At 40.7% G+C, this 25,823-nt stretch overlaps 1 pseudogene; it reads left to right on the top strand.

Annotated features, from left to right (window-relative positions):
• LOC144828245 (UDP-GalNAc:beta-1,3-N-acetylgalactosaminyltransferase 2-like) overlaps nucleotides 1–22,558 on the top strand; it is an 88,033-nt pseudogene extending 65,475 nt beyond the window's left edge.
• The last annotated feature ends 3,265 nt before the right edge of the window (nucleotides 22,559–25,823 follow it).

Here is a 25,823-nt window from a genome sequence, read left to right as displayed (position 1 = left end):
CTGCACAGTGAGAGCAGAGGGTGGGTCACATTGTGCATATCCTTTCCCAATCACTACCTCTCTCATGTAAGCTGTATGAGCAGTTAACAGTTGTTGCATGCTTTTAGATGTTATGTTTTGAAGTGTGCAAGTAAGAGTCCGCATGAGTGTAGGTGCCTGGAAGGTTTGTGAAAGCAGATGCCAAAGTCGAGGTATACTGGACCAGTGTTATGTAGTGCCTTGGAAGCGTGTATAAGGACTTTGAATTATGCTCATTTGTGTATGGGGAACCAGTGGTGTGTAATTTGAGTGCAGCATGGGAGGTTGAGAGTAGTTCTAGTGACTGAGTTCTGAATGCTCAGCAACCTTCTAGTGAGTTTCCTCTTGATTCTGACATAGAGGGTGGTCCCATAGCCCTTCTTGCTTGTGAATAATGAGTTGCCTTTTATCAGCATAGGTGAGGACATTGATATTGTGAGAGCAGATGATGCTGGGTAGAGGGATCATGTATGTGTTGAAGAGGGTCGAGCTCAGGAAGAATCCTTGCGGAACTCCACAGAAGGGGTCGCAGGAATCTGAATTGTATGATTCCAGGATGACTGACTGGATCCTTTCAGTCAGGAAGGATCAGATCTATCAAGGTGCATGTCCCTGGATCTCTGATGCCGTATAGGCATTGGATGAGGATGGGGTAAGAGACCGTGTCAAATGCTGCTGAGAGGTCTAGGAGGATAAGGTGCTGTGCTTCATCTGTCCACAGTCATGAAGATGTCATCCATGGGGGTGCTGAGGGCAATTTATTTGCTGAGGTTGGGTCTGAAAACAGGCCATTGAGGTATTTGGTGAGGCATCTGTTGATAGTTTTCTCTAAGACCATAGCCAGGAATGGTAACAGAGAGATCGTTCTGTAATTGACGAGCGTTGCAGGGTCTGCGGTTTCTTTAGCAATAGGAGGACAGTTATGTGTTTTGAAGCATCTGAGAATATCACATGCTTATGCAAAATTTTATTTTATTTTATAAAGGCTCACAAAGTTTACAGGAATTGGCCTGAGTAACCTACTAGTCGAGAAATTGTTTCTCAACTAGTAGGCCACTGTGGAATGTTTCATTCTCCTGAATAGTTCAATTGCATCTTCATTGTCTTTTTTTTCATCTCTTTCTCATTTTTCTGAGTGCTCTTTTGGTTCCACCTCTTTACTGTTGCTCTGCGTTTTCCTTCTTTTATCTCATTGCTGCACTCATATTGACATTGACGATTTGAAGCAAGCTTAAGCTGTTTAGGGAATTACTTTACATTTTCAATATCACAATTGGGACTTTCTTGTGCTCTGTACTCCTTCATTTACTTTTTAGAGATCAAAGCTTGCAAATGTGGAGTAAACTATAAAGCACCCCAGCCAACAATCCAGAGTTAGCAAATCCAAACCCTTCCAGAAATAAAAACACTGACTTAGCTTTTAGCAACTATGTTACTCCTATCACTTGTGATTCAACAACATTATATGCAGTTCCAAGTGCACTCGTTTGACACCCATTTTTACCAACGATTATGGAATGTGATAGCACTTTCAGAATTGGCTGTTCCGGATTTGTGCACAATTGAGAAAAGTTGCATTCATAGCAATCACAATCTAAGCGGCCAACCTCGAAGCTGGTGAACTGGGTTTAAGTCTCAGTAGGGATGCTCAACATCCTGTGATTCTGGGAAAATCACTTAATCTCCTAGTGTCGAACAAAATGAATGTGTCTGTCTGTAACACAACTTGTGCTCTTGTAAACTACTATGATTCCTTTGGGTAGAGTTTATGCCGTATAAAACTCTGAAAAAAGACAAGGAACCTGGATAACGAATAAACTTTATTCTTTTCACGATTGGTAGATACAGTGGCCAAAGTTATTGAACTCTGATTGCTCATGGTGCAAAACAATTGGCACCTCAAACATACTAACCACTGTATCAAAAAGTCTAAGGGTCCAGGGTGTGGGTTTTGTGTAGGACCCAGCATTAAACCTTAATATTGTAGACAAAATAACTAGTCCAAAAAATCAACAAGTATGTATGTATAGATTTTTCTATACCTAATACCACATATATGAACCTTGACAATAAATATATATATATATGTATATATCGTCTTCCGTGCCACTGCCCTTGCACTGGGTCCTATATGAAGAGAAGACAGTGTGGTTGCTTGACTCTCCTTGTCCAAGCAGCTGTGTCCCACACACTTGTGCTTAAACCTAATGAGTTGCTGCACGGTTCATACTTTCTCAATAAAACTGTGTGTTTGCTGGACACCATAAACATCAACATCAAAACTGTGCAAGCGTGATTCTACGCATGCCATTAGGATATGTTGTTGATAGTCCAGCTAGCTCACAATGCATCATCTGGAGCCCTAACCTAGCCAGGTAACAGGTGGAATGTGCATTCTCAGAACATGACAACCCTGAATTCCCAACGAAATTGTGGAAACATATCTAGAACCCTTTTGTTCGGTAAGTCATGCGTACCCAAAAAGATACACAAGAAATACACAACATGATGTTTCAATATTATGATTCTTGTGTAAAATATGTGCACTGCAATAATCAATAGAAGGAAACAGAACAGTGTAATCAGCATTACGAGAATTGTAAATAAAACAATTCAACCATTGTGCAGTTGCAGAGGATATATGCTTGCATATAAGTGCTGTTATATATTTTTTTTTTGCTCCTACCTAGCGCTATCTATCCTAGTGTGCCTAGGGTGTGTCAATCTGCCAGAATACCTGCAAGTTGTTCTAACTCCTCCATTACCAGTGGTAAGGTGTCATCAGGAAGCCCATTTTGGTGGACAGTAGGGCATAATCCCTAACTGGAGGTAAACAGGAATCAGCTGTGCTGGTATTCCAGGCGTGGGGCAAGCTTGGCAGTGTCAGAAAACGCTGTTGTTTATATAATAAACTGCACTCATGTAGTCATGGGGAAGCCCCAATCAGGTGGCTATTGTTTATTCTTTCATGATAGCTCAGTGGCCACGTGAACAATAACAAATGACAGTATTTTGCATAGTGAACTTAGCCCTTGTACAGAATGTTCAAGGCACTTGATAATATGCCTACGAAGAAGTGTGAATGTAAGAAAAACCATTTCAGAGAATATAATCCTGCACAGGCATGCAAGTAAATGTGTGTCAAATATCAGCATTTAAGAAAAGACGGCATCTTTAAAACAAGAGCATGGAAAATGGAGGCGTACACACCCGAGATTAAATTTGACCACGTGACACCCACTCCTTGGACATGAGGGGGACTAAAAAGCTTTCTGAAATACGTGCTAAAAAAGATATGGTCATGAAAAACTACAATCCTAAAAAGTAATATGCTTTTCAAAAATAAATGCATACCGAAAATCAAATTGGAGTAAAATCAACATAAAAAGTGAATACAAAGATATAATTTAAAAAACAGGGCAGAATTAGAAGATCTGTGCAGCTTGAAACTGCCAGAATGTTTAAATGTTCTGAAGAGTAGATGAAACATTGCTTTTCCCAGCAGCTGCAGACAATGTGCCCAGAGACACCCATTGCAACAGCTGCATAGAGCAAACATGTTCACATCCAACCCTCTCAGCAGCCGACAAAGGAGGAACTGCCAGTAGCGAGTCCACAAAGGATGAGCTAGGATCCAAATCACCAGGAGCTGAAGCATACCAGGAAGGCTAATAATATGCATTTAGAAGCAATGGTAGTCACAAAGGGCATCAGTACAAGTCGGCCTTTATTCAATTCTGATGTTTTTGTAGAGCACCTGACTACCTAGACCTGGCCTCCCAGTGCTAAAAGCAACAACACCAGCAAGAATACCTTAATGAACTTTTAGGTTAGTGCTGGGCTTTAGGATAGGTGGATTTTAGAGGTTCCTCCAGCAGTTCTATGTCCAGAGATTGAACCGGTTGCATTCCCAAGCATATGTCCAAGGGGCATTTGAAAGTGCACAGTAGACAATGGATTAAGGGCTGCACCCAGAGTAGCCAGGCAGGTCAAAAGGACAAGAACCAGTCATTGTTCAGTTCTTGGAATAAGGGTGCACCAAAGGACTGATACAGGAGCACATGTGGCATTGACATCCCTAGTTGGCCTTGTGACAGAACATCCATTGTGGAGCAGACAAAATAAAATCAGAGTTCCGACAAGCAGTAACAGGACCAGCGGTAAGCCTCCAACAATGCTTCCAAGCGAGGAATTTACAAAAGATGGATTAACTCCAAAGACCATCTGGAAGTTGCTATCCAATCCATAGTCACATTTCTTAAAAACAGTGTGCTACCCCCTCAGTATTAGAAATGTTAAAATTGTGGTGCACTAGCTCTCCAAAAAATGGAAAACCACCGCCGGCGGCAGATCCTTCTCCTACCTTGCCACCAAGACCTGGAACACTCTCCCTACAAACCTACGACAGACACAGGACCTGCTGGCTTACAGAAGACTCCTCAAGAGTCTCTTTGATCAGTAGCTGCCCCCCCTCATCCTCCCCCAGCGCCTTGAGACCCTCACGGGTACATAGCGCGCTTTACAAATGAAATGCTTTGATTTGAAAATGGTGTGGGAAAGTGCTGCAGAGTAACAACTGTATCTCAGAGGAAACCCTTGCAATTTGAAGATCAAACATTTCCCTTTCAGATGTTAAAGACACATCCTTCTGAAACAAAGAGGCTTTCAGTTTGTTTAAAGCAGCAAAGTTCACATTATAAACCTTAATCGCAGGCAAAACTGTTGCATTCCTAACTGTACGGGCAAATAGAAACAGTACTTCTTCACAACAGGTCATGACAGCAGAAACATTTACCAGATAGGCAATTCCTGGTTTCATACAACAGACAGCATTGATTGTTCAACATCAAATAGCTACCTTTGGAAAGCAACCTGCAATGCTGAATGAATCACAGCAGCCGGAGAACCCTTCAAGATAAAACAACACATTTCCTTGGAAGCATTACGTGCACCATGGAGTATAACCTCACTGCAAACTAAAGAATGGTCTAGAGTATTTTCGCAGTCTGTACCATCAAGAAAAATATCAGTGTCACCATTCCTACATTTTTATTTTATTTAATTTATTTTGATTTTTATTGTTTTATATAGCATGAATGTGACCCTGTGGGATATCAGAGCGCTTCACAATAAAACCTTACATATTTAGTTTCTATCGTACATTGTGCTTGAAAGTATTTAACAACTTATAAGCAATTGAGAAACCGTAACAGTAACTTCATTCAGCAACATAGACTTGTGCACATTCCCAGAATGTAAGTCTAGTGGATCCAATATTGCATCTTAGTTCATTAACACCATGGAATGTAAACCCCTATAAATAACAGATATGGGACCTTGGTTAGAGATGCTCTTGAGTAGATTAAGCAAGAGTTTATAGGTGAGACTGCGAGATTGAACGGAAAAGGTTACTGGAGGAATTTGCTCATTAGAAAAATCTTGCTTTCTTTCTTGAATCTTGCATAGTTTGGTAATTTTCTGATGCTTGGAGGTAGCATGTTCCATCTTCTCGGTGCAGCTCCAGAGAATGCTCTGTCAATCTTTTTTTCTTCTGGAACATCGGTGGCTTCAGTAATAGATCTCTGTATGTGAAAGGTAGATGTGTTAGTGAGAGGTAAGATCCATGACTCATGTACAAACTCTTCTCCTAGCGCTTCATGTCTGCCCACTTAATGGTATTGTTAGCAGTATTTAAAGTTAAACATTGAGATGTGTAGAGAAATAAACCTATGTTTTATCCAACCTGCTAATGAAATTTCTGACACAGTACATGGTCATTTTTCCAACTTTTCTGTGTGTAAAATAGTGTATTTTGTGTCTTCCTAGCCATTGTGGTCTGTTCTTTAGTAAGATTGTATGGTAAAAAAAGCTACTGGCGTTTAGGTATTTCCATGAGATGCGACCAGTTTGTGCATCCGTGGAGTCCAACTTAGAAACATAGTAGCATAACAGACCTAAGTTGTGATTGCCCATATTGCAAAGAGGACATGCCAATCAGTATGATGTCTTTAGCAGATGACACAATGTTACACAGGGAATATATCTTAATGGATAAGGTGGTTATATCATTGTCAATTACTGCTAGAGCCTTTTCCAAATTTGCTCTGTCAATCTTTTGTAGTCTCTCAGCAGCTTTCTGCTGTTAAACTTTCCACACTTCATTGTATATTCTGTATCCTGTAGACCTATGTCATCAGAAAGAAGTGACAAGTGATGTTTCACCTCAGACAGCTTTGAATGTTTTAGCCACTCTAGGCACAACTTTCTAACTCTGTATGTAGTTACTACCCCTGCGAGTTGTGTCTGCATGTAACATGGGTCTGGCCTAATAATTCTAAAACCCTTTGTGTTGTCTAGAAAATTTGCCTGACATCAGTTAGTATCTAATTGGCACACTGACCATCCCTCTGGACTGGAACACGAAGAACTGTTGTCCCATTTCAAAGCATGTTGTCAAATGTTTCCTCCGTGTAATTATTGACATTTTGCCAATTCTCAAAATGTGCAAATGTAAGAATATTTGGTGTATTTAAGTCCTTTATCTTGGCTAGGCTGAGACAGGACGTATGCTACACAGTTTATTCAGGAAAACCAGTTTTTGTGATATAAGCATGCCCTAAATGATGCATTATTACCCTGAACTTGCTAATCTTTTGCCCCCCAAATGGATTTTAAAGCAAAAGTGTCTCTCAAAAAGGTATACCCTATGTCGACAACTGGGTTATAAAAGATGCAGAATAAATTAACATTGTATCTGTGAGCATCATTTTCTTTGGTTGAGAAAGTGTTATATTTATAAAAATACAACTCTGGGTCTGCTGAATTGTGTCCAGAAAAATATGGACATTTCTGCAAATGTTGTTGTGTTACCCTGTGGTGGTGTAGGGCAGTGTTCCCACTGTGTGTAATTATATATTGCACAAGGAGTACTTTCTTTATGTAAATAATGGTGATCATAATGGTGAAAACAGAACATTCCATCATTATTAGATGTGTCATCATACATTTCTTCAATATTGGAAAGAGTGTAATGCTCTAAATCATCAAGCATTTCATGTAATGTGTTAATGATCCAATCATCAGAGTTAATTTGGTGTAATGACATAATTTAAGGAACTACAAAATACATAAGGTATTTATAATGTTTCAGTCTGTCCAAGCATATTGTATGATACCTTATCACAAAAAAATCCATGGGGAACTAGAACAGATGAAATGTTCACCTGGGAAAGGTCTCTTTGCACTTTGTGTGATGAAGAATGGGGTTTCAAACCTCGTTTATCAGTTCAACAGCAGAGCAATCTGGGAGATAGTGACTGTTCAGAAGCAAGAAAATGACTGTCACAAAACCAATTCAAAGGAAGAGGAAAAGTAACGAAATTGTATTCCAAATGAATATTCATGGAGGGGTAAAGAATGTCTTTTTGACCAAGGTTAAAAGTCACGTGGTCTCCTTTGTGAAGGTAAACCTGGGTCTGATGAATCTGAAGAAAAGTTATCAAAGTCGATAAAGTAGCCAAAGGCTGTCTGTACACAGTTAGGAGGCTCACAGAGCTGGTACTGGTAGAGGACTCTAATGGCAGTAGGTTGCAATAGAAACCATACTTTTCTGTTTGCCGACTTGAAATCTATGTTTCTGTACATGTTAATTGTATGACATTTGTTGATGTAGCAGGAAGAAGTGATACTTTAGTGTTATCTGTCCCCAGCCACGGAGTAGAAGCTTAATCGGCGGTTAATGCTTCCAACGAGACCTCTTGTAGGGTAGTGAGAAGACACAGGTAACTACCCAGGTGCTCTCTTGGCCATCTATGTAGAGCCGGCCAAATGATGAGGTTTGATGACATCTTTAAACACAATCCACCTGTGTTTGCTACCAGCAAGGGGCAGTAAAAGTACAATTCTGGAACCATCAACAGCCAGGACAGGTGCAGGTGATTTTTTTCTTGTCCACAAATTTCTCCCAGACCAGTTCACCGTTCTTTGGAATCAAGCCAGGAGTTGTTGGCTCTACCTTCACTACACCAGTGGTAGAATATTTCTGCAGGATGTTGCTCTGAGCATCTCGGGACTTGTTCAGCTACTGTAAAACATCCAAACATTCACTGATATCATAAGGCATTTCCGCTGCCACTATTCTGGGGACTGTCAATGTCTGGAACCCACACCCTGACCCTGAACAGGATCTCATAGGGAGTCCAACCATCCAGGGATTTTCTAGGCAGATCATTTAGGGCTCTCTGGACCCCATAGAGGTGGTGAACCCAATTGCGACTTGAACCTAATGCCCTAGCTTTTAAAGACTGCTTTATGTCCCAGTGTTTCCTCTCCACTACCACATTTCCTTCCGGATGATAGGGGGAGGAGTACTGCACAGTCACACCCAATTTTCCTATGGTGTCCCTGGACCTTGGTCCGAAGGAAATGTGGCTATTGTATATGTCCCGATTGGGACTTGCAAGTCTTTTATGACAGTTCGAGTATCAGCCAATTGCTGTGGACATACCTATGTAAATCAAGAGCAGGAATCCACTGCTACCACAATAACATGCGGACCCTTCTCAATGTAAGTATCCACAGTGGTCCAAATAGACACCAGATGCTTGTCAGAGATCAATAAAGGTGTCTGTATTGGATGGGCTATGGTGGAAACTTTCATATGCTGGCAGATGTCACCTTTTAGGACAATGTTGTTGGTCTATTTTTGTATAAACCTGGCCACCAAGAGCATTGCTGCAATAGTGAAATTGTAGCCACCACCCCTGCATGAGCAGATGCTACACCCTCATTTGCTGCTAGTACCAATCCTAACCTGTGATCTGAATTAGGTATTGCTCTATGAGCAAAAGGAATGTTTTGCACACTTAAGTGGCAGGATTATTTAGTTCCAAAGCCATTTGGCTAGAGGGGGCCATCAAACTCAGCATTGACAGCCGTCATGATGTCTCCATCTATCCTCATACTAGAACGAGAAATTGCAGAGACTGCAGTAATTTGCACTGTTGCTTTTGATTTTGCTGCTTCATCAGTCATTGAATTCTGTGCAACATGTGTTCCTACATGCTAATGTCAGTGTGTGTATCATGTGAGTCTGTGACAAACATGCTTTTAGGTTTGCCACTTATCCCCAAAGCATCTTGTGCCTTATTGTGTACCATTTGGAATCTCTGAATCCATTCTGACTTCATTAGAGTGAATGCTTATTGTAAGAGTGGACACAATAATATGAATCACAAACAGTGAGTGTCTGCAACCTAGGATCCATATTTTCAAGTGCCAGAATTAGAGCTTTCAGTTTAGTTAGCTGTGCAGTGCAATCACCTAGTGACTGCGTCTATGTTTTATGAGGTTGGAATTCTCCATCCTGAATTCTACCATTTACGGCTATGCTAGCGGCAGAGTGTTGATCCTTTGCCCCTACTGCAGGCTGAGCACAACCGTCAGTGTAGATAATCATACTGATCTAGAGTCATGACTTCATTGGACAGATGATATTCGGGTGCATATTGTAGATATGCTTGTGTTTGTAGTGTAGAGGCAAATATGTAATCTACATCTGTTTCTGTGAGTGAGTTGGCTAATTGTATCCACCTTGGATCCTTGGATGTAAAGCTTTCGCGTTTGGAAAGCTAGCCTCTAAGTCTAGAACGGGAGTCATGACAATTATCCGTTTCCACGGATCCAAGGATCTTTCTTTCACTACAGCAGTCTGTACTACGGATTTTTTTCTGGCAGTGCAAAACACAAATTTCTGCATTTGTAATTAAATTCAACTTATATGCAATAGATACAGTGTCTCCTTCATTGAATGTGACATAGGTGTACACTGATGCATCTGCAATTATACGTATTATCAGGTTTGTGGTGTTAACACATGTATGTAAATGTTTTGAAGTTAGCATGTCACCTTGTACTGAATGTATGATTTGTGTGTGTTCAGATGTCCAATGTGTGCTTGAAAGGTCTGGATGAATCAAGTTTTAGAATGGTTTTACTCATTGTGCACAATCTGCTATATAGGTTCAGTCAAAATTCAGGCAACCCTATATCGATTGGAGTTTCTTCAATGTGTTTGGTGGTTGTGACAGCGCAAACTTCGCTAGGAAATGTGCTGCAAGGCTTCTACTTGACTGCTCGTATTCCAAGAACAGGACACTGAGATAGACAAATGTTTAATTTCTTTGAACTAAATTTGCAGCCCATGTGAGCAAATCCCAATACTTTACAATCTACTCTAGTCAAGTAAATTGACAGGCAATAATCTGTCAAGTATATGTAATGGACGGACACATTTGTTGCTACTGCTGCCTGACACTCCATAGGATTCTTGCGAAATATTGTGACTTCTGCCGCAACGACATAGGACAAAGCCCAATCAACACTATCTTATAAGAGTTCTGTTACGCTGGCTGAAAACAGCCCTGGACTATTCGTATACCTTTGTGGCAATTGACAGAACTGTTTTAAGAACCTAGAGCGCTGAATGCAGTCAAGTACATGCTTTCAGGAGATATATTTTGGCAGCAAAATCCATTTGATATGTCTAATGTGGATTTGTATTTTTTACGCACTATATTGTTCATTAGTGCCATGCTATGTGCATTCTGTACAACAAATGGGCCTTTGCCGTCATAGAGCATTTTTGCTACATTTGGAGCCATTAGGAGAATGAGCCAGAAAATAAAGGTACCCGTATAGGAGGATACTTTTTACATGAGTCAGGAAGACTCATCAAGTACTATATAAAGATACTAGGGGCCCGATTCAAAATAAGATGAAAGTCTAACTTTACAACTTTCTGTATTCACAAAGGGCATTTACTACTCATAAATGCCCTTTGTGAATACGAAAGTCGTAAAGTTAAACTTTTGGTATTCACAAAGGGCATTTACGGGTAATAAATGCCCAAAATTGTAAAGTTAGACTTTCGGCTCAGTTTACCTCTGTGAATAGGGCCCACAGTTTCTATGTGGAGGGATTCAGCATTATGAGAGAGCCCTACAGAAATACTCCATGCTGTTTTTGTATAATGGGGGCCATATTCCTGTGACCAGTAATAAGAAACTTCCATCTGACTTGGGCTTCCAGAGAATAACATTATAGTACTAACCCCCTGGCCACCCTTAGAAATATTCTCATAGAGTGCGGTCCTGAAGAAGGTGTCTGGGAAAAAAGCGGTTTTACATACCGAAACATTCGTTGACCATTTAAAAAAAAGTGGTCTCAGCCTACAACACCTCAACAGTTGAAAGAGAGCCATTCCAGTTGTTTTACTGTCATTTGAATGTGTGTTTGTGCTGAGATGTGGTATGTAGGGATGGTATGATAGGTATGTCTGTTTGTATGTATGAGTGCAGTACAGGGATTGTAAATGTATATATTTTCTAGTTTGTATTGTACAGTTTGTGCTTTATAAATGTCTTATGTTGATGTAAATACACGATCAAGATTGTAAAATCAATGAATAACTGAGAATAATACATATATTGATGATACTCCGTTAAACTCACAATGAAAAATGTTTAAAAGAAATTTCAGAGGTCAGAACATAGAGAATACATTTCAAGTGGGATTTTTTCTTTCACTTCACTTGTAGTCACTTGTTGCCACTGCTGCCTGACACTCCATAAGATTCCAGTGAATTATTGTGACTTCTGCCGCATAGACATAGGGCAATACCTGATCATCAAAATCTTGTAAGAGTTATGGTACTCCGGCTGAAAATAGCCCTGAGTTATTCTTATACCCTTGTGGCAATCAACAGAACTGTTTTTGAAACCCTAGAGTGCTGAATGCATTCAAGTACCTGCTTTCAGGCTCTATATGTTGACAGAAAAATCCATTCGAAATGTCTAATGTGGTTCTGTTTTTTACGCACCAAATAGTTCATTAGTGCCACGCTATGCACTTTCTGTACAGCGAATGTGCATGTGGTAGTATTCAAGTGTCATTAAACTAAGATTAAACAATAAAAATTGTTTGGTTTATTACTGGAGCAAGGGATTAGTCATAAGGGAGGTGCAACTTTCTATTAGACCTTGGGGTTCAAGTTGTGTAAGTATTTCTCTAATTTGTTTTTTTAACCTCATGTTTATTGTGGTATTGTCTTTGTGGGGAAGATCTCTCAGATATGAAGGGATAATGGGAACGGTCATCCCAACCCACATGGTGGAGTTATAATGTCAGAGCTTGTGCTAAGTCCCACTCCTTGGTATATGTGTGTTTTACTGAATCTGCAACCGAGGTCGGAAAAGGCTGGTAAAATTACCTTTTCCCCTTTGGGGCAATGCATAACAAACGCTATTTGCCAATCCTTTTCAGCCAAGAGAATGTCATAGCTGAATGAAAAGTTCTTCCAAAAGAGAACATTTATGGTACATGGTATATCCCACTCCATCTGGAGTTGCAATTCATAAAATTGACAAGGGACACTCAGTTTCCGGTTCAGTAGTTCCACCTTGTTCTAATCACTCATTGCTACTGCCACCTGACAATCCATAAAAGTTCCCCAAACTGTTGTGACTCCTGCCGAGCTGTCCAGCATGGTCAGAGCCCACTCCCCATTCAGAAGCTGTGTCCTCATTGACAGGGGCATGCTTAACTTTCATGCCTGCTACCTTCTTCTTTTTGAATTGAGACTAAGACTATATAGGTTTATCATCCTTTTTTTATTATGATGTCAGAAGAGCGTTGTGAGTCCTTCTACGCTTTCATGTACTCCTCCGATCTGCGCTCTCATCATCCTCCTCTCTCCAAGCATGTTTTGGATGACTACTGAAAGGAACAAGAAGGACGTGTATCAGTATCCTGATACCTATTATGCGTTTTAATTGTGGGTGCGCAAACTGTAGCTCTTGTCTGGGGTCTCTTGTAGAGAAGATCCACTCCGTGTTTTATTATTTTCTTCATGTTTCTTATTATCCCATTTCTTCTTAGAAGATGCGAGTGTTTGCTTTGAATTATTATTTTCAAGATCACCCTTAATCTGTGAGATATTAGGGCTAGCTACCAAATTATATTTACCATTGTTGCATAGGTTTCCTAGGCAATTTGAACTCCTGGTCTCCCGGAGCAACCTGTGTGAATCACTGACATAAAGCCAACACTGCTGCTTCTCCATTTATATTGCTTAGCATTATTGTGGATAAGGTGGCAAAAGTGTCCATCGGTTTCATCCTCAAATACAGGGCAGGGGCTTCCCCATACTCATTTTGAATCTGTTTAAGCACCTCTGGCAAAACAGTTAATCAGTGGACCATGTGTTCTGGTATATACTACAGCAAAGACTGTGCCCCAAGCGGGGCAGTCTTCCACTGGGGGAGTCATCCCCATTGGCAAGCATACTGTAGAATTCTATGTTTTTCCTGATGGCCCGTATGGGGAAATATTGCTTCAAGGTGATTTGTTTTTGTGCCATTCAGAACGGAATCTCTTCCCATCTGTTGAGAATCTTATCCATGACTGCATTGATGATCACTGGGCTAATTCCAGGCATAGCCAATTGTGATTGTGCAGCTTGAACAGCCCTTGTGGGATTTATTGTCATTGTTCGCATCACAAACTGTGTCAATCATCTGTATATTAAGACTAGAATTGTGTACAATGGACATAGTTCTACAGCTGTCAGATTTTCTATGTCTGGGTAGGAGTGTAACCAGCTAGGACTTGCCATGTTGCTCCCTCATTGCTGAGGAGACATAGTCTAACATGGTTTCCTTTTATGCGATAAGGCACCTTCAAAGCAATTCAGGTGCTTTAGAAATGTTAATGGCATTTCTAATACTTCATAAGCTGTGTAGTTGTTAGGAAGTGCAGCTACAGTGTAAGTATGAAAATGTCTTCACTGTGCATTCAGTGCTGGAATGTAACCCATGAATAGAATATCTCTGTCCTGTATGCTTCATGGGCCTCAACCATGAATGCCATGTCTCCTCTCATAAGGGGGAACCTATGTGTTTGTAACAGTTATATGACTATCTGTCTGCGGTTCATCAGTATGTTAACTGGTGCTATATTAGCCACTTCAACAAGTGGAATTCAGAGAGGGTAACTCTGTGGGGTTATCCTTTTTAAAGGTTCAAGCTCGAGCAACCTACAGCCTATACATATGGGTTACTTACTCAGATGAGGAGTATTTTTCCCTAACACCACAGACGTTTCTCGTTAGTAGGTGAGTAGCAGTCTTTGAATATACAAAAGAAAACTACTCAGGTGATCCATTAAATAAGAACTCAAGCTAGAACGTTGGTGACGCCATGTCATACAGCAGTTCATATTTCCTGAGTAAATCTGTGCACTTGTTGGGCACCATAAATAGCAAAACTGTGTAAAACTGATTCTCTTCGCATGGTTCACTGATAGAATATCGAATTTCAAAATATTGCTGTTCAAAATATTGAGGAAAGAAAATATAGACTACGAAAATATCGACGCCCATACCTACCCGGGTAAGTATAAAAATATCACATCAAAAACATTGATGTAAAAAATATCAAATTAAATATATATATATATATATAAACTAAAATAATATATATTACATATATTAAATATTAATATAAATGTTAACAAAATAAATTCCATTTAATATATATCTTTACAAAAAATTAAAAATAAACATAATTAAAAAACATAAACACACAAACATAATCATTTATACATATATATTTACTTTAAAATAATTAATAAACTGTTATCTTAAATTTAAAATTAAATAAAAATAATAAATATATATCAATAATTTAAAATACAAAAACATCTATAATAAATTAAAACATTAAACAATGAAAAAATATTTAAGCTTAAAATGCCCAATACTGGTTGTATTGGGCAATTTAAGTTTGGAAAAGTTTAAGTTTAGTTTAGGAGGTTTCGGAAAAGTATTGGATAGCAAAATAATTAAATTAACTATTCCAACTTCAGTGAGTGAAAAAGTAGGGAAAGTGTTGGATAGCAGAGGGGTAAACATGACTATTCCCACTCCAGGGAGAGCAACAGTAGGGAAAGCGTTGGATAGCGGAGGGGAAAAAATACTATTCCCACTGCAGTGAGAGCAACAGTAGGGAAAGTGTGGATAGCGGAGGGGTAACAATTACTATTCCCACTCCAGTAAGAGGAACAGTAGGGAAATTGTTGGATAGTGGAGGAGTAAAAATTACTATTCCCACTCCTCTGAGTGCAACAGTAGGATACGTGTTGGATAGCAGAGAGGTAAAAATTACTATACCCACTCCAGTGACTGCAACAGTAGTAAAAGTGCTGGATAGCAGAGGGGTAACAGTTACTATTCCAACTCCAATGAGTGCAACAGTAAGGAAAGTGTTGGATAGTGGAGGGGTAAAAATTACTACTCCAACTCCGGTGAGAGCAGCAGTAGGGAAAAGGGTTGGATAGTGGAGGGGCAAAAATTACTATTCCCACCCCAAAGATTGCAACAGTAGGAACGATATTGGATGGTGGAGGGGTACAAATTAGTATTCCCACTCTATTGAATGCAACAGTAGGATAAATGTTGGATAACAGAGGGTAGAAAAATGTATTCCCACTCCATTGAGTACAACAGTGGGGAAAGTGTTGGATAGCCGAGGGGTAACATTTACTTTGCCCACTCCAGTGAGAGCAACAGTAGGGAAAGTGTTGGATAGCTGAGGGGTAAAAATTACTATTCCCACACCAGTAAGAGCAACAGTAGGGAAAGAGTTGGATAGCAGAGGGGAAAAATACTATTCCCACTGCAGTGAGAGCAACAGTAGGGAAAGTGTGGATAGCAGAGGGGTGAAAATTACTATTCCCACTCCAGTAAGAGCAACAGTAGGGAAAGTGTTGGATAGTGGAGGAGTAAAAATGACTATTCCCACTCCGGTGAGAGCAGCAGTAGGGAAAAGGGTTGGATAGCTGAGGGGCAAAGAGTGCAACAGTAGGAAATATATTGGATGGTGGAGGGGTACAAATTAGTATTCCTACACTGAATGCAACAGTAGGATAAATGTTGGATAACAGAGGGGTAAAAAATGTATTCTCCCTCCATTGAGTAAAACACGGGGGAAAGTGTTCGATAGCGGAGGGGTACAATGTACTTTGCCCACTCCAGTAAGAGCAACAGTAGTGACAGTGTTGGATAGCGGAGGAGCACAAATTACTATTCCCACACCAAAGAGTGCAACAGTAGGGAACATTTTGGATAGCACAGGGGTAAACATTTGTATTTCCTCTACACTGAATGCAAAAGTGGGATAAGTGTTGGATTGAGGAGGGGCAAAAAAATGTATTGCCACTCCAGTGAGTGCAAGAGGAGAGGAAGTGTTGGATAGAAGAGAGATAAAGATTAGTATTCCAACTCCAGTGAGTGCAGGAGTAGGGACAGTGCAGGATAGCGGACAGATAACAATTATTATTCCCAATCCAGTGAGTGCAACAGTGAGAAAGTGCTGGATAACAGAGGGCTAAAAATTACTATTTCTACTCCAGTCAGTGCAACAGTAGAGAAAGTGCTAGATAGCAGAGGAGTAAAATTACTATTCCCACTCCAGTGAATGCAACAGTAGGACAAATGTTGGAACACGGAGAAAACAAAATTACAATTCACACTCAAACACAAATACATATTACAAATCTTTCAAAAAATTAAGAAACTAAATTTAAAAATTAAAATTAAAAAAACATATAAAAAGAACACATATTATAATACAAATTAGATATAACAAAAACCTACAAATACCATATAAAATAAAATAATATATACCTACCCTATAACACCACACCAATAACAAAACACATCAACATTTTTAATTAACTTTATTCACAAAATTAACATAATTGATAATGAATTTTAAAAATATTATTAATAAAAAAATAAAAAAAAATTAATTGACTGCACACGCTTTAACACCATAAATTATATATAATCCACAACATGCACCTAAATTAAACTATACAATGATAAAACGCAATTAAAAAATATTACTATTAACAGCTAATAATTAAATAGTTAAAATGTATTTAATACCCACCCTTTACCCCTTTAAAAGTAGAAACAACACACACAAAAATTAGCAATTACCCAAAATAAATATCAAATAATTGAAATTAATTAACAACTATATATAATTAACTAAACACAAATTACTTTCCACCATTTACTCCTATAAATGCCACAACACACACCTACAATTAATTATACAATTACCATAATTGATTACCAATGAATTTATTAAAATTAATTCACAACCAATTATTAATTCATTATTAGAAATAACTTACTTGGCACTCTTCCCACCCTTTACACCTATCAAAACCACAACATACATCTACAAATAATTACACTCTTTCCAAAATGAATAAACAATTATTTAATTAGAATTAATTAACAACCAATTATTAATTCATAAATGTAAAATTAATTACTTCACCCCCATTACATCTACTACAGGTATTTTCAGGCCTTTTATCGTATTGGCTATGAAAATGGTTAGTCCTCCTTTAGGCCTACCCATGGTTCCTGCCAATGCTGGAGTGAAGTATGTCTTAAATCCTATCAGGTGAAGCTCGGTTGTAGACCATGTCTCCTGCAGACAGATAACATTATACTTCTGCAGAAAATTCAGGGCACTTCCATCTTCAACTTTGGGTCGAAGGCCCGCAATATTCTAATAGATAACTTTTAGGAGTTGCGGGTCACTGACTGAGGGGCTGCCCGCTGGGGAGGTGGGGACAATTTGATCACAGTGGCCAGTCGAGGAGCCCTTTGTTGGTGATGGTCAATCGACCATCTCCAAACAACTATACCTGTTTGTAGTCGGGATTCCTCTCCAGCTATCCCCATAAGCTGCCTCCCTGATAGGGTATCTGTTAAAATTGCCTCCCCGCTCCTCCCAGTCTCCTCCCCTGACTCGATGGCCCATTACATTCCAGTCCCCTTCATAAGCTGCTTGCCTGGTAAGTTTTCTATTGAAAATAACTCCCCACTCCTCCCAATCACATCCCCTATCTTGGTGGCTCGGTCCATTCCAGTTCCCTGCGTAGACTGTGCCAAAATGATTTCTGGGCGGGTAAAAAAAAGAGAGACGTTTGGTTTCTATACCTCCATTTTTATCTAGGGTCCCCCAAGAACAAATATGATCCACCATCTGAGGATCCTCAAAACTAATCAGGATACAATCACCCTTAATTGTTTTTCTTCCATGTCCCACCCAGGGAGCCCTACGTACCATTAGGATTTTACTCAAGCAATAGGGTGGTAATGGTCGGTTCGCGTTAAGCCAATAATGAACCTTGTTCATTAATGACCAAGTGGGTTCCTCTCTAGGGTTAGCCAGCTCAGGGACACCTGTCATCACCACCATAAAAGGGCTAGCCTCAGGGGGCAAGTTAACAGCAGATCTGCCATCGGAAACTTCCCTGTTTCAGTCTCTGTTCGAATTTGGGACAGGGACCTTGGGAATGTTATCCTCTTGGCTAATTTGCACAGTTGGTTCTTTGGGCTTTTCTACGGTGTTCTTTTTAGTTATATTAGGGGTTTTCGATGTAGCATTTACCTCCACAGCCACTATTTTTTTTACCTGTGGGCTTGCTGAGTTGCTATTATTTAGTTTGTTTCACCCCTTCATTAGTGCCCCACCAACTAGTGGATTTTTTGCAAGGGTTGTCAGTTTAGCTAGCTGTTTTTCAATGTGTAGTAATCTAGGGGCATATAATCAAGGACGGGCGATACATTATCGCCGCTTTTATCGGCAGGAAACTGCCGATAAAGCGGCGATAATGGGCTTGATAATATGCTCTATGAATTCCTATTGAAGCCCATGTTAGATGTGAAGGGAGGCGGGCGGGAAGAGGCTCCAGCTGCGGCGAGTGGCAAGCCGCTTGGAATGCTGGGCCTCGCAGTCCCACACCCGTAGGCTCACTCCTGCAACCTGCTCCCCAGGGTGTCCTCTCAGGTTAATGCGGGTAAATCCAAAGTCAGCTCCCGGCAATTAAGATGGGACAGGGATTCCAATGACAGCCCCAAACAACAAACACAGCAAAAGTCACGGCTAGCGAACGGCACCCCGTTTATACATCTATAAACACCACAATACACACCTACAATTAATTACACAATTATCATAATTAATTACCAATTAATTAATTACAATACTTCCCACCCTATTCCCCTAGAAACCCACAACCCACTACGGAACTAAAAACACTAAATCCAAAATAAAAAAAATAAATACATTTAATATAATTAAATTACTTCCCATCCTTCTCCCCTATAAACTCAACAGAACTAAAATCGCAAAATCTAAATTAGAAACAAATAATGACTACTAAAAATGTAACACATATATAGATAATACAAACAATTCTTATACAAAAACATACATCACATACATATAAAATATATACTAAAATACATAATAATAACAAGCATTTGCAATGCAATTGGTCTTGCCATTGGGACCTTATATGTATTTAGCTATGCAGCACATTAGCCTGGGTGCTGAAACATCTACTGTTCTTTTACATGGAAGGAAAGTAAGCACCAAACTGCATGACATGTCAATTATGGGAACACATGGAGAGAAATATTGCCTGTCAGCGGGAATAGTATAGTCCAAGGCTCTGTTTTTAATAAAAAGCAGGGCCTTCTGTGGTCATACCACTGAAAATACAAGATTCAACACTTTGCACAGTGCTCTGATACCCTCAAGGGTCATGTTCGAGCTTTATAAAACTTTTCAAATAAAATAAATAAATAAAATAAAACAACGTTAAAGAGAAAAGCAGTGGGTTTTCACTGCCCCTTAGGCGCACCTACAACAACAAGCATTCACAGTAAATGAGCTCGCAACAAACAGAAAAAAAAATATGAATAAAGAGGGCCCATAGACCTGAGTTTCTTAGCGATTGCCCCCTCTTCGGGGAGGATGCACTGGTTGTCCCCTTTCTGGAGAGGATGCTGGGACTGTCCCCCTTCACGGGAGGATGCAGGGATTGCCCCCTCTCTGGGAAGGATGCAAGGATTGTCTCCCTCTCAGGGGTGGATGCAGGGATTGCTCCCTCTCTGGGGAGTATGCAGTGATTGTCTCCCCTCTGGAGGGGATGCTGCAATTGTCCCCCTCTTAGGGGAGGAGACAGGTATCACCCCCTCTCTGGGGAGGATGCAGCCTCTGACTATGTTATCTCACAACGTGCGAACATTTTCACTCAGCGATATTCTTTGATAGAATGCAGCTAACCGGAAGCTTCACCACAGTTAGGCGTGTCTAATTACTCCATGAGACCCTGTTCCCAAGCCTGGCCTTTCTGTTCATAGATTGCACATTAGTGCAATCTGTTAAGTGGAACATAACGAAGACCACAGGTCCAAAAATGCATTAGGTTGTGATCGGAAAGGATAGAAATGTAAACAGGGTGACCTGCTTCTTTGAATCTCGTCGAAGGATGTCACATTCACACAACTAAAGAAATGGGAACAATACAGCTGATATAGGAAAGGATCCTACTAGAAATATATGGGTATATGGGTATATTCAAAACTTCTACTCTGACTGTGAGTGATAATGTTATTATTACTTAATAAGAATTTGCATCCAACTGTTTTTCCCTATGCCTTAATTTGGGGTGCTTTTACTTGAAGATGAAGGGAGTGAGTCGAAAACTGTCGAGGGAAGGTATGTGATGGTACATTTCCTTGGGGAATGTCTGTTTTGAACCACTTGTTGTAGAAATCGCAGTCTACTATACCTATTTTCAAAAATGTAGTATGTTAGATTGTTAAAGATGATGTAACACTTCTCCAAGCAAAGCTTTTCAGCAGTGGGTCATCAGCTTGATGTCTTCTGCTGCAGTATACTGCCAGCCGTGGAGTTTAGCACTTGGATAAAAAAGTATGTGAATGCATTTGGCTTTTGGGCAGGCAAACCATTGCACAGACTTGTCTGTCAGAGTTTTAATCGTTGCTATTCATACATGCTAGTAACTTTGGCCATACGTTTTGAACATAACCACCCTGATGGTGCATGGTGCTTCAGTCCAATGTAACACCCGTCATTGTATTCAACCAACTGGCATATATAGCTGCAGCAGTTGTAATGAAAGGGCCTAAGGCTGATCTCCAAACGTGTCACTGCAGGCTGCTGCTGCTGCTACTGCTACTGGCTCTGTGATTTGCTCTAATTCTGAGAGCAGAAGCTGGACTGAAAGGAGCCCGTCGAAGTCACTGGTAGGTGTGCCCGTGCCTTAATTAAAGGCTGAGGAGCAGTTCTGCACGGGAAACGGCCACTACAACGCGGCCGTTTCCACTAATACATTAACCACGCATGCATTACAACGCATGCGTGGTTACCACGAAAGCCTTTACCACGCATACCTTTACTACGAGGTATGTAGTAAAGGCATATGTGGTAAAGGTTTAAATTAAAAAAGGGGGGCTTTGGGGGGGTCTTCCCCCCAAACAAAAACCTCACCTGAAATCACGTCAGAATTGCAGGCAATCGGCGTCATTTAAGAGGAAACGGAAAGAAACTTCCGCTTCCTCTTAACGACGTACGACGTTACCACGGAGGAATACGAGAAAAGGGTTAAGCGTTGAACTACCATTCCGTTGTAACGCGTGCGTGGTAAAGGCATGCGTTGCAACGAAATGCGTTGTAAGAACATACAATCGTTCTGCACATGCAGTCATTAGTCTCTAGTTCCGAGTATGGTTGGCATGCACAAGGGATACGGATTGTAAGCAAGATTATTCTGCAAGCCCTGCAAAATGGGATTCAAAGTACCAGTCATGGCATGGCTACTGGGCCCCTCCCACTAGTCTGGATAGGTAGGTGTTTGTAGCACGTTAGACAGTTCAAACAATGTTCTCTCCAGTGGCTTTGTTTACACCATCCACGAGGGGGATGCTTTGCTGCAGAAACAGCACAGCCACCCTGAAAGGTTGGCACAGCTCCTGATTATATATATAATTTATAATGCAGGAGGAGGAAGCCTTGCTGAAGAAGGAGAGTGCGACGTATTAGAATATCGTTTTCGTTGACATTGTTGATACGTACAGAAATGTTCCTTCGAAGCTACTTAATTTCTATAGGTGGGTGGGGAAGACGATCAGCTTTGACTTGCTCTTAAAAACTGACGATGATTGCTACATCGATATGGAGAACATTTTTGAAAGTATTGTGCACAAAAAACAACATCAGCCTAATGTTTGTTGGGGCAACTTTCGTCTCAATTGGGCTGTTAATAGAACGGGTAAGTGTCAAGAATTGGAGTATAGAAGTGTAGCTTATCCTGCCTTCGCTTGTGGTTCTGGATATGTTATGTCCAAAGATATTGTTGAGTGGTTCTCAAGTAACTCAAAAAGATTGAAGACCTACTAGGGAAAAGATGTCAGTATGGATGGCAGCCAATGGTCCACAGAGATACCAGGACAGTCTCAGTCAGGTTGGGTGAGCAGAAATGTGAAACAGGTATGCTGTCTTACCCTCAGTACTCGCCAGAAGAACTAATACAAATTTGGACCCAAAAGGAACTCTGTGGAAACCCTTGTGCGTTCAAAAAGTAACTACCAAAAGTGGTGATCTGTTAGTGCAGAATATTGTGGATCTGGAAAGGTTGAGAAAACTTTAACATTCCAGTCTTCCAGAGTCACTCTACTGCCATGTTGTTTGTTACAGACAAAGACAACTGAATTATTTTATGTCAGCAAGTGTTCGACAGGCAATGTCGGTCACTGCTGCCAAAATTTCAGCTCATTTATGTGACGTTTGCCTGTTTTCAGTACACTATGACGTACAATATGACGAGCAAAACAAGGCAATCATGTTTTGTGTAACGAAGCAGATTTCACAATTGCCCATTTTTCAGGAAGTGTAGCAAGGAGAACCCATCGGTTATGGGCAAAGTTCTGCAAGGCTGTGAAGAGGGGGCGGATAAGACCGATGCGCAACCGGCTACTGCTCTGCCCCTGCATGCTTGCCGTGGCTTTCCACCTTTGGCTGCAGGGCCTGGAAGTAGCGCTCAGCTGGCCCAGATAGGCTGCTTCTCTCCCAGGGTGGCCGAAGCATTATGAACTGGTGGTGCGTGTACTCTCTGCTCGCAGCAACCGTGAACAGCGACAGGCAAAACGCCGCACTTGGCTGGAGAATTTCTCCCTGCATCCAGTGCTAGGTCCCTACACATTAGTGCACTTTATTGTTGGATCTCGCAGTTGTGCAGTTCCCATCAAGGACCGCAAAAAGACCCCTATTCGTGCAGCCTGCTGAATATCAGTCGCCCTGTGCTTGGACAAGAGATAGAAGCTTTCGGCGTGCCCCACGGCGCTGGCCTTTTGTCCACACAGCCAGTAGTGAACGCAAGTGATGGTAAAGCCCTTATTAGGAAATGTCCAAGCGGAGATCGCTGAACTCAGCCACAGCGGCTGCGGCTGGCTGAACGTCACTGCTCCGCAACGCTGTTGCCGACAACTTGCAGCCAAGAGGACTCCTACCAGCGTGTCGGTGGTACTTGATGACACAGGGACTCTTACAGAGGCTGCCACTCTAAACAATCGGACTCACATTTACGCAAGACTTATTGCATCGGGTGGTAAAGAAGGCATGAATGGGAGTGGGGGGTTGTGGGCCCAAAGAAGTTACTGACTGCGGGAGGGAGGGGGGGGAGCAGGGAAGAAAACAGTCTTCGGAGTAATGGGGCCAGTAGCCATGGAAGGATACATTTGACAACATGGCCGTCATGGGAGGGACTAACAAGCCTAAAACCAATCAGAAGGCAGCATGTAGGACCTAAGCCAATGAACAAGATGGGCAGAGAGTGGGCAGAGCTTCCATGAAGCTTCAGCGTTATACTGAATACTGCATGCCTCGCAAAGCGAGCAGCGCATGCGCTGCAACACTAGGCTCAACCTAAAAAACAATATTTTTAACAACAATATTTTTGCAAACTATATTAAACACTTCAATATTTTTGAAAATCGACATTACTTACAGTAAGTAGATATTCATGACCACGCTATTTTTGCTGTTGATATTTCTGACCCACGATATTAATGACTCAATATTTGTGCAACTCGATATTTTGTACTCGATTTTCTGTCTCTGCACCTCTATGCACACCATCAGGATATGTTGGTTATAATCCCTTTAGCTCACAGTGCAACATTTGTACCCCTAACCTTGCCAGGTAAGGGGTGGAATTTGCAACCTCAGAACATGATAACCCTGACTCCCCAGGGAAATCATGGAAACAGATCCAGAATCTTTTTGTGCGGTAACTCATGCATACCTAAAAAATACCCAAGAAAAACACAACATGGTATTTCAATATTTATTGAAGCATTATGATTCTTGTGTGAAATGTGCATGCTGCATTAAACAATAGAAAGAAACAGAACAGTATAATCAGCATCTCGAGAATTGGTAAAGAAAATAAACAATTTAACCATTGTGCTGTTACAGAGGATATATGCTTGAATATTAGTACTGTTATATTTCGTGTTCCTACCTAGTGTTACCTATCCTAGTGTGCCTAGGGTGGGTCCTTCTGCCAGAATCCCTGTAGGGTGATCTAACTCTCTGTGGGTAAGTGTCATTAGGGAGCCCATTTTATTGGAGAACAGGGTGTCATCCCTCTCGGGAGGTAAACAATATTCAGCTGAACTAGATTTCCAGCATGGGGCGACCTCAGTAGTGTCAACAAAATGCTCCTCCATCCTAACAAAGGAGTGATGTTGTTGATATAGTAAACGTGTTTAGACAGAACAAGGGAACCCTTAAGGTATAGCATAGGGACCTTGGGCATTACATATTGCAGAGAACATTGGTCCCTATATGGAAGTAATGAACACAGAGCACAATGATCATACACTTGATAAGTTGTATGTCTACTGTCCGTCCGGACAGGATTTTAATTTTTTATTTAAGTTTAAGTTTATGCGTTTCTCGGTAATGTCAAGCGGGCACAGCCGTGACCTTCAACATACAGGAGACAACAACAGAAAGATGTGAAAAGCAGGAGATCTGTCTGTACACTTGTGTTTCAGTGAGTCAGACTTAGGATATTTACATAAACCACACCATTGCATCATTCAATAGTTACTTAGGATGTTTGCATATGGGGTTAAGGGTCGACGTTTCGATGCCTTTCTTAAAATGCAGACATCATCATCAGGACATTACATGACATTATTGTTGTCAAGATTAAAATTCCACATTTACTTTACACACATATTTACAATGGACAAAAGAAGGGGGAAGAGAGAAAACAGAGAGATACATATAATTAGTAAATATATCACATATGACAAGGATCCTCTTATGTACATTAAGTGAAGGCAAGTGCCCAGGTGTTTTAGTGCAGCCATGTCGCTCGTATTTCTCATAGGTAACTCTGCAGTGACAATTGTGGCATGCACGAAGGAGGCTTTACCGACTAGAGAAGTAAAACCTTTGATTGACACCTTTATTCAAAGTATGAGTGAAAAAGGCTCAGGAGTGTTGGGGTATAGTGAGTTGCGACGCGGGACATCATGCAAAAAGGACGCGATGGCAATAAAATTATGTGGAAAAACTAGGCGTTTGTTTTGGCCATGATAAACCTTATTGAAGATTATCCTTTTGATCCCACATCCATCACTATGTGCACGCTGGATGTGGAATCACTTTATACGAATATCCCACAATTTGAATCCCTACGTGTAATAGAGAAGGTACTAGAATCAAGACCACGACCCCATAATGTGCCCTCTATATTCATTCTTGAACTTCTTGAAATTTGCCTGACCAAAAACTTTTTTCTTTTTGAGGGACAATTTTATGGTCAAGTTAAAGGGA

This window comes from Lissotriton helveticus, chromosome 4_1, assembly GCF_964261635.1.
Source record: "Lissotriton helveticus chromosome 4_1, aLisHel1.1, whole genome shotgun sequence".
NCBI classification, from domain to species: domain Eukaryota; kingdom Metazoa; phylum Chordata; class Amphibia; order Caudata; family Salamandridae; genus Lissotriton; species Lissotriton helveticus.
The sequence above is the reverse complement of the archived record's forward strand: the minus strand, read 5'-3'. Positions and strand labels throughout refer to the sequence as shown.